Source organism: Chiloscyllium plagiosum, chromosome 49, assembly GCF_004010195.1.
Source record: "Chiloscyllium plagiosum isolate BGI_BamShark_2017 chromosome 49, ASM401019v2, whole genome shotgun sequence".
NCBI lineage: Eukaryota > Metazoa > Chordata > Chondrichthyes > Orectolobiformes > Hemiscylliidae > Chiloscyllium > Chiloscyllium plagiosum.
In genome coordinates, this window is record NC_057758.1 from 259,624 (window position 1) to 270,520 (window position 10,897).

Below are 10,897 nucleotides of genomic sequence, written 5' to 3' on the forward strand. Positions count from 1 at the left end.
GGGTGGGTTACGCCCCGACCGGGTCGGTGTGGACGTGTTGGGCCGAAGGGCCTGTTTCCACACTGTGATGTATTCTAAAAAAAAATCTCAAAGGACCCGAGCCTTTCTCATCCACTCACTGCACTACGTCATCGCGACTCATTCAAATACCTTCCCAACCTGACACAATCCCAATAGCAACAAACATTTGCCCGTTCACTCCCAATCTGCCCCATCCCATTGGACACAAAAGCTCAACCATTCACTCGACTCCCAAAGGAAACAAACTCTGTCCTATTCATTCCCACTCTTGACAATCCCAATGGACACAAATCACTTCCTTTTCCCACCCGCTCTATACTTTCCCCAATGGACCCAAACCCCTTCCCATTCACTCCCACACTTCACAATCCCAGTAAATGCTGAACTCTTCCCTTGCGATCCCATCTTGCACAATCCCAAATTACACAATACCTTCCCAGCCAATTCCATTTCACACACTATTAGTGGGCACGAAATCCAGCCCCCTCACTTTCAATCTACAAACTTTCAAAAACTCTTCCTATTTATTTCACTCTTTCAAGTCCCAATAAATCCAAACCCCCTCCCGACCACTCCTATTCTTCGGACTTAAGCCATTCTGGAATCTACACTATATAGCTGTCCTTCTTCCCAAACTAAGCTATTCCAAAACAATTCTGAATTAGTGGTAGATCAGAAAATGAAACAAGCTTCGCTGACATGCAGATAGCCTCGTTTAATTACAATATTTATGGTGAGCTGCATAGTTTAAAGAACCATTTGTAGATGACATTTAAAGTTTAAACAGTGAAGTTTTGACGCATGGTGGCTCAGTGGTTAGCACTGCTGCCTCGCATCACCAGGGTCCCAGGTTCGATTCCAGCCTTGGGTGACTGTCTGTGTGGAGTTTGCACTTTCTCCCCATGTCTGTGGGGGTTTTCTCCAACAGTCCAAAGGTGTGCAGGTTAGGTAAATTGGACATGCTACATTGCCATAATGTTAGGTGCATTAGTCAGAGGGAAATGGGTTGGGGTGGGTTACTCTTTGGAGGGCTGGTTGGGCTGAAGGGCCTGTTTCCACACTGTAGGGAATTTAATCTAATCTAATCCCAATGGTCCCAAAACACTTCCCATTCACTTGCTCTTAATGCGATCGCAATGGACCCAAACCCCTTCCCGTTCACTCCCACCCTGCACAATCCCAATAGGTCTTCCCGTTCACTCCCACCCTGCACAATCCCAATAGGTCCCAACCCCTTCCCGTTCACTCCCACCTTACACAATCCCAAAGGGTCCCAACCCCTTCCAGTTCACTCCCACTTTACGCAATCCCAATGGACTGTTCACATCCACTCTACACAATCCCAGAGACCCCCAACCCCTTCCCATTCTCTCCCACTCTCCACAATTCCAATGGGCCTAACCCCCTTCCCATTCTCTCCCGCACTGCATGATTCCAATCGACACAAATCCCGCCCAGTTCACTCGCACTCTACACAATCCCATTGGAACCAGATCCCTTCCCATTGACTCCAAGAATTCGCAATCCCAATGAGTGCCATTCACTTCCTATGTACTCCCACTCTTCACAATCCAAATGGGGTATGAAACCTAATTGGTCACTGTCCCCACAATCTTCACGGACATAAATAACTCCCATTTGCCACTCTATATCACCCTGAAGGACGCTAAAACCCTTGCCCCTTTAATCCAACTCTTCATGTTCATTCCACTCTATTCAATCCAATAACAACTGTAAAATGCCTTGAAATTCTATAAAGCTATCTTTACTTTTTTTAAAAAAAAAGTACGTACGCAGGGCAATCATGGTTAATTACTGTTGTTGATATATGTTTGCTATACTAGCAGATTTCTGATCTGATATGGTAAGAAACAATGTGGTGTAAGTTCACCCCTTTTTCTAAAAACTTTGAAAATCAAATAAGTCCATCCATCTCCGTTTTAATGTTAAGTCTGATAGGGTCGTGGAAATCTGTGCATAAATCCATAAGGAAGCCTGAATTACATTTGAGACAGTGCTAATGAGAATCTCATAAACCTTATCAGGTCTTAACAACCCCTAGCTCTTCCACTGCGGTGGTTCAGTGGTTAGCACTGCTGCCTCAGAGCGCCAGGGACCCAGGTTCGACCCCAGCCTCGGGTGACTGTCTGTGTTGGTTTCCTCCCACACTCCAAAGGTGTGCAAATTAGGCCCATGGTGATAGGTGCACCAGTAGGTAAGTGGGTTAATCTTTGGAGGGTGGGGTGTGGACTTGTAGGGAATCAATTTGAATTATGGAAAGCTCACAAAAAATTGCTGGTTTGCGGGTGCAGCAGGTAATTAAGAAGGCAAAATGAGTGTCGTCCTCCATCCGTAAAGAGATGCAGTTTGGAACAAGGGAGCTATTCTGAAGCTGCCTAGCGTGCTGGAAATGCCACACCTGGAGTCCTGTGTGCAGTTTTGCCCTCCCTTACTTGAGAAAGGATGTACTTGCAATGGAGGGAGTGCAGAGGAGGTTCATAAAGTTAGTTCCATAGTTGAACGGGTTGGCTTATGAGGAGAGATTGAGTAGACTGGGATTTCACTCTTTGGAATTCAGGTGAATGAAGAGGGCTCGTACAGATACATAGGAAATGATGAAGGGAATAAATCAATCCATTGGCGTCGCTACTCAATGCCACCTTTCCAGCGCTGTTTAGTGCGTGTTCTATTTGCTGTAATATTGCATTCATTTCTTACATTGTTAGGTAATTCATACAATAGTCAGCAACACGATTACTACAAGTCAACCTCTCTGACACCACTTACTGTTATTAGTATAGAGTCCAGTTCCCTCAGACAGTGAAGTGTTGAGATTTTTTTTTAAAATAAAACCCATTTCTAAACGAATAAAAACATTTACTCTTACAGTGCATCTCCGCCTCGCACTCCCTCAAAATTGCTCTACCCCTCTTTAGTTCCCTTCTGCACTCATGGCATTGAACGAATTCCCTTTATCTCGTCCACTTTCTCCACCCTTCTACTGGATATTTTACAATCGGTGCAATCTCCTTTTTTTTTAGAAAAAAAACACCTTGTTGCTGTTGACTGAGCTCTCGTTTCCTTTGCTGTGCTGTCAGCATAATGGTCAGAAACGTGGTAGGGTGAGATTTCTTTTTAATCTGACAGTTACAACTGCTGGAACAAAACGTTAGCGCGGCCACACTTGGAATATTGCGTACAGTTCCGGTCACCCCATTACAGGAAGGATATGGAAGCATTGGAAAAGGTGCAGAGGAGATTTACCAGGACGTTGCCTGGTCTGGAGGGAAGGTCTTACGAGGAAAGGCTGAGAGACTTGGTCTGTTCTCATTGGAAAGAAGGCGGCTAAGAGGGGATTTGATAGAGACATGCAAGATGATCAGAGGATTAGATAGCGTGGACGGTGAAAGTCTTTTTCCTAGGATGATTACTTTAGCATGTACGAGGAGGCATAACTACAAATTGAGGGGTGATCGATTTAAGACAGATGTCAGAAGCAGGTTCTTTACACAGAGTGGTAAGGGCGTGGAATGCCCTACCTGCTAATGTAGTCAACTCAGCCACATTAGGGAGATTTAAGCAATCCTTAGAAAAGCACATGGATGATTTTGGGATCGTGTCGGGGGACGAGCTGAGAATAGTTCACAGGTCGGCGCAACATCGAGTGCCGAAGGACCTGTTCTGTGCTGTACTGTTCTATGTTCTGTGTTCTATGTTCTATAATTAATTAATTAATTTTGTCCCAAATTATAAACTCAAAAAGCTTCCACACCAGCAAACTAAAACTGCCTGACTAGCCTGCAGTTGCTGGACCTATCTTTACATCTTTTTTGGAACAAGGGTGTAACAACTTGCTATTCTGATGAAGAATCATCTCAACTTGAAACTTTAGCTTGCTTTCTCCCCATGGAAGACAAGCAGGAGGTGGAAGAACACAGCAGGCTAGGCAGCATCAGGAGGTAAAAAAGTCAATATTTCGGGTGTAACCCTTTGACTTCTCCACTTCCTGATGCTGCCTGGCTTGCTGTGATCTTCCACCTCCTACTAGTCTACCATGGAGTCCAGCAATGCAGTTTTTTCTCTCTGTAGATGCTGCCTGACATGCTGTGATCTCCAGCACTTTTTGTTTTCAATTCTGGTATTACCTCCTTTATGTAAGGAAGATTCAAAAATTAAATCAGTACCTCAGCAATTTTCACTTTCACTACCTGTGGTTGCACCACATTTTAGTGTGGTGACTTATCAACTTTAAGGACAGCCAGCATACACAAAGTTTCCTCCTTTAAAACTGTAAAGGGTTCAAGGGCAGAGGAGCGGGAAGTGGAGGAGATGTGGTGGAGAGCATCGTCAACCACGTCTATGGGGAAATTGCAGTCTTTGAAGAAGGAGGCCATCTGGGTTGTTCGGTATTGGAATTGGTCCTCCTGGGAGCAGATGTGGCGGAGGCGAAGGAATTGGGAATATGGGAGGCATTTTTACAGGGGGCAGGGTGGGAGGAGGTGTAATCTAGGCAGCTGTGGGAGTCGGTTGGTTTATAGTAGATGTCCGCGTTGAGTCGGTCGCCCGAGATAGAAATGGAGAGGTTAAGGAAGGGGAGGGAGGAGTCTGAGACGGTCCAGGTAAATTTGAGGTCGGGGTGGAAGGTGTTAGTAACCGCCCCTGGAGGTGCAACAGTTCATCCACTTTACTAAGGGGGTGGTACGTGTGTGGAATGAGCTGCCAGAGGATGTGGTGGAGGCTGGTACAATTGCAACATTTAAGAGGCATTTGGATGGGTGTATGAATAGGAAGGGTTTGGAGGGATATGGGATGGGTGCTGGCAGGTTGGGACTAAATTGGGTTGGGATATCTGGTCGGCATGGACGGGTTGGACCGAAGGGTCTGTTTCCGTGCTGTACATCTCTATGACTCTAAGTGATTTTATGATGAACGGATCATGAACATAATTTCGGTCACCACCACAGTGCGCTATAGGATTACCAATCAGTGCATCAAAAGATTTGATTTATATGGTTGTCACATGTACCTGAGTAAGTGAAAAGTTCTGTTTTGCGAGCAGTTTGGGCAAATCATACTACGCAAAGATCAAACAGAGAGAAGTTGCTCAAACAGCATTTGATTTGAAACTTTTTTTTAGATTAGATTACTTACAGTGTGGAAACAGGCCCTTCGGCCCAACAAGTCCACATCGACCCGCTGATGCGCAACCAACCCAGACCCATTCCCCCTACACCTAACGCTACGGGCAATTTAGCACGGCCAATTCACCTAACCTGCACATTTTTGGACTGTGGGAGGAAACCGGAGCACCCGGAGGAAACCCACGCAGACACGGGGAGAACGTGCAAACTCCACACAGTCAGTCGCCTGAGGCGGGAATTGAACCCGGGTCTCTGGCGCTGCGAGGCAGCAGTGCTAACCACCGTGCCACCGTGCCGCCCACTTTCAGTGGGCATCACTTTCAGTGGGCAATTTCAAGGGAACATAAAAGGAAGATCTTCTTTGAGAACAACCTAAAGGAACCAGCATCTATAGTAGCTGATCCATTTACTGGGTTTATGTACTGGTCAGACTGGGGTGAGCCAGCCAAGATAGAAAAAAAAAACTTGAGAATCCATCCAGAGGTCTGACAGCAGTTGAGATGTTCTCGAAACTGTGGCGCGTTTTCTGCCCGAGGGAAGAGATTGAAAGACAGTATAACTGGGGTGGGAGGGGTCTTAGATGACGATTGAGGTGCCATCCCAAGGCAGCAGACTCAGTGGATGAAAGGTTGGCTTTTGCAATGGCCTGGGCTGCATTCACAACTCTCTGTCGTTTCTTACACTCCTGGGCAGAGCCATACCAATCTGAGACATACCCGAATAGAGTAGAATTTTTTTTTTTTGAGATTCGATTCCCTACGGTGTGGAAACAGGCCCTTCAGCCCAACCAGTCCACACCGAACCTCCGAAGAGTGACCCACCCAGACCCATTTCCCTCTGACTAATGCACCTAACACTACGGGCAATTTAGCGCGGCCAATTCACCTGACCCGCGCATCTTTGGACGGTGGGAGGAAACCGGAGCACCCGGAGGAAACCTACGCAGACACGGGGAGGATGCGCAAACACCACACAGGCAGTCGCCCAAGGCTGGGGTCGAACCTGGGACCCTGGTGCTGTGAGGCAGCAGTGCTAACCACTGAGCCATCACGCCACGCCACATGCTCGGCAGAGGCGCAGTTGTGCATTCTTACCGGGACAGGTTGTCAGCATCAGAAACCTATCCTCAAAAGTAATCACTCAGCACCCAATGAGCCTCTGGTGAGTTGCATTAGCAAGAGATCGAGTAGTGATCTCAGGCCTGTGTTTGATTACCGGATCTCGGGGGGGAGCAGTAAGGATCTAAAGATTGGCTTCAGGTCAGAGGAATAGATTCCTTAATCAAAGGAGACAGTGAGATCTGCAGATGCTGGAAATCCGAGTTGAGAGTGCTGGAAAAGCACAGCAGGTCAGGCAGCATTCAAAGAGCAGGAAAATAGACGTCTCAGGGCTCTGGCCCGAAATGTTGGCTTTCCTGCTCCTCGGGTGCTGCCTGACCTGTTGTGCTTTTCCAACAACACACTCTCAATGTATGAATCAAAGGGTTAATGACAGGTTTGACTGTGAAACCTCATTAGATCGATAGCTCACTAACCTTTGTTATGAAAGGTGTGGAGGAGTGCTGAGAGACTTTAAGAGAGTTGAAGGAGTGAGCAAGCTCACACAGTACTGGATAATTTGAAATACATCATTTGGTCGAACAGCTAGATTAGCTGGGTTGCCTGGAGACAAAAACAAACGCGAATTCGGCCAATCAGGTTAAATTATACCCCAAGATATCAAAGTCCAATCAAGTTTGAATTCGGTAATTTAACAATATCAAAACCAATGAAATGACCCGATGTTTTGGGGGTATAAAACCGGGGGAGAAAAATTGAACGGTTGAGGGAGAACTGCCAACATATGCAAACAGCTCACTGAATAACTCTCTTAAAGGTACCTTTATCTATCAATGACTTGTGAAACAGAAGTCCCTAAGAAGGAGAAAGGAAGACAGAGGAAGATACACAGTGATGATTCGACAGCTGGCTGGTTTTGGAAATTTGATTTTGTTTTTGGTAAATCTTAATGGGGGGGTATATCAGACCAGTATTGCAGAAGGAGAAGGTAAAATATAGGTTAGAGAAAGGACTGGTAAATATTTGTTAGTTAATTATTTTCAGTTAGACTTTCTTATTCATTTTTACTTCAAATATTGACTTCTGGGATAGTTCTTGGCCTCTCGAATTTTCACAGATGACCGCACGTGGTAAATCTTTTCTGTGCTGTGGATTTAAATTAGCGGGGGGAGGGGACTTACCCAGTGTAGTAACACATTCACCATCGAAACTGACAGAGAGTGACCGCCTTATTTAAAAATGTTTCCAACAACAAAAGCACACAACCAATAAAATTAACGCTTGAGAAAGGACCGCTTGGAAAAATCAGATTCCATTATTCTGATGCACTAGCCTTAACATCAAAGCATCTAGATTACTAGAATCATAGAGTTACAGGGTTGCACAATATGGAAACAGACCCTTCAGTCCAGCTCATCCATGATGAACAGATATCCTAAATTAATCTAGTCCCTAGTTTGTGCGAAGATTTGTAGCTCGGGTGCTCGTTGTTGTGGTTCTGTTCGCCGAGCTGGAAGTTTTTGTTGCAAACGTTTCGTCCCCTGGCTAGGCGACATCATCAGTGCTTGGGATTTGCCAGCTCTTGGCTCATACCCCTCTAAACTATTTATGACCCATCCAGATGCCTTTGAAACGTTGTCATTGTACCAGCCTCCATTACTTCCTCTGGCGGCTTATTCCATACACGCACCATCCTCTGCATGAAAACGTTACACCTCAGCTCCCTTTTAACCCTTTCCCCTTCTCACCGTAAACCTATGCCCCTCTATTTCTGAACACCACCCATCTGAGGAAACGACCTTGTCTATTTCATCCTACCCATGTCCCTCATGATTTTACAAACCTTCATAAGGTCATCCCTCAACCTCTGACGCTCCAGGGAAAAGGCCTCCGTCTATTCGGCCTCTCCTCACAGCTCAAAACCTTCAGACCTGGCAACATCCTTCTCAATCTTTTCTGAACCTTTTCCAGTTTCGCGACATTTTTCCTGTAGCAGGGAGACCAGAATTGAACGCAGCATTCCAAATGTGGCCTAACCAATGTCCCAACTTGACCTCCCAGCTCCAATACTCAACACACTGAATAATAAAGGCAAGCATACCAAACGCCTTCTTCACCACCCCATCTACCTGCGATTTCACTTTCAAGGAACAGTGAACCTGCATTCCAAGGTCATTTCATCCCATTCTGAATAACCTCAAAGATTTTTTCTCTATTACTTGAAAGATTACTCCAAACATCTTTCCCTTAACCTTAGAAAGTAATTTCTTTCTAATTTCTGCCCAATTCACTTCTCACTTAATGACGACTTAGGCACATTTAACAACTAGCATTTATGTAACTTTCTCAACTAACCTGAAAGATGGCGTCGGAGAAGGACCATCGAAAAATTCCAATGGACCCAAACACCTTCCCAATATAGATAATCCCACTGGTGACAAAGCAAATCCGTTTCAAAATGGTCTGTATGCAATTCCAAAAGATCCAAACTGTTCCCATTCACACCTTCGTACAATTCCAATGGGCACAAACCTCGTGATTGTAATGGTCCACACTCCTGTACCCTTCACTCCCAATGACCCAACCCATTTCCATTACACTCTCCCTCTACATAACCCCAACGAAGTCACTTTGCCTTCACTCTCAGTGTGTACAATCCCAATTGACACTGACCCCCTTCCCCAATTCTCTCCCGCTCTGCACAATCGCAAAGGCCACAAAGATATCCCATTCAACACAAATCAACACAACACCAATCGAACCCAAACACATTCTACTCTGCACCATCCGAAGGGACCCAAACTTCTTCCCAATCGCTCCAACTCTGCACAATCACAATGGCCCCAAACAGCTTCCCATTCATTACCAATTCACAGAATCCCAATGGCCCCAAACATGTTCCCATTCAGTACCAATCGACATAATCCCGATGGACCCACATTCCTTCCCATTCATTACCACTCTGCAAAATCTCAATGGACCCAAAACACTGCCCATTCATTACCAATCTGCACAGTCCCGATGGTCCCAATCCACATGCACTACCACTCTACAGTCCCAGTGGACCCCAACCACTTCATATTCACCTCCAGACAACACAATCCCAATCAACTGCAAACGTCTTCCAGTTCACTCCCACTCTTGTCAGTTGAACCCAAAACCGTTCCAATTATGCTCCCACTCTACGCAATCCAAAGGGACCAAACCCCATCTCCTTCACTCTCATTCTACACAATAAAAATCAACCCAATACTTTCCCATTCACTTCCACTCTGCCCAACCCCAATGGACCAAAACCTCTTCCTCTTCACTCCCTTTCTGCTCAATACCAATAGACTCAAATCTATTCCCAGTAATTCCCACTGTACATACTCCCAATGGAGCCAAACCCCTTCCCCTTTGCTCCCACTATAGACAGTTCCAATCGATCTAAACCCCTTACCGCTCACTCCAACTCTACACCATCAAAGTAAACCATTCTACAAATACACAATGGTCAGTAGACCTATCTCGTTCACGCTTACCCTACACAATCCCAATTGACCCAAACCCCTCCCTGTTCACTCCCACTGTACATAATCCCAAGTACTCCCAATCGCCACGATCCTCGTGGACCTAACGTTTTCCCAATCACTACACAGTCACCCTAAACATAATTCCAGTTGATCCAATCCACTTCCCATGCAGGTTTCCACTACACAATCCCAAAGGGCCCAGCTTTGATCCCATTCTCTCATCCCACCCATTAAATCGCATTCCCGTTGATGCTCCCCCTACCCGTTTGTTCATTTGCTCAGTTCGTGAGTGACTTTCGCCTGTATTGGAGGAGGCAGGATATCGAACAATTGACGGAAATCATCATTCTGTCATGGGGAGGATGGACAGGAAAGAGTCGAGAAAGCTGTTGTCTAAAAGGCATAAGTATTGCCAATTCATCCTCATTTTGCACAATCCCAATTCACTCAAACGGCTTCCCTTTTACTGTCACTCGACACACTCCCAAAGAACTCCTAGCTCCTTCCCATTCACTACAATTCTACGCAACCCCATGTACTCAAACCACTTACCATTCAGTCCCGATCCACACAGTTCCAATGGGCCCAAATACTTTCCCATTCTCTCCCGCTCTACACAATCCAAATGGACCCAAATGCCTTCTCGTTCACGCCAACTCTATGCAATCCCAGTTGACCCAAACCCCATCCCATTCACTACCATTCTACACAATCCCAATGGATACAAACCCACTTCCCATTCAGCTCTGATCTGCACACTTCCAAAGGAAACAAACACTCTCCCACTCTGCATAATCCCAATGGATCCAGCCCCCTTCCTGTTCACTCCCACTCTACATAATCCCGATGGACACTAAACCCCTTCCCAATCTGCACACTCCAACGAACCCCAGACCCCTTCCTATTCATTAACGCGCTGTATAATCCCAGTGGATATATCTTCGCATTCATTCCTAAACTACACAATCCCAATCAACCACAAAACACTTCCACTTTACTCCCACTCTTTATCAGTGCCAATGAAACCCCAAATCATTCGCATTCACTCCTCCTCTATACAATTGCAACTGAACACAAATCCTTGTCCATTCACTCCCCCACTTTACACAATGTGAATGAATCCAAATACCTTACTGTTCATTCCCACTCAATACAAGACCCA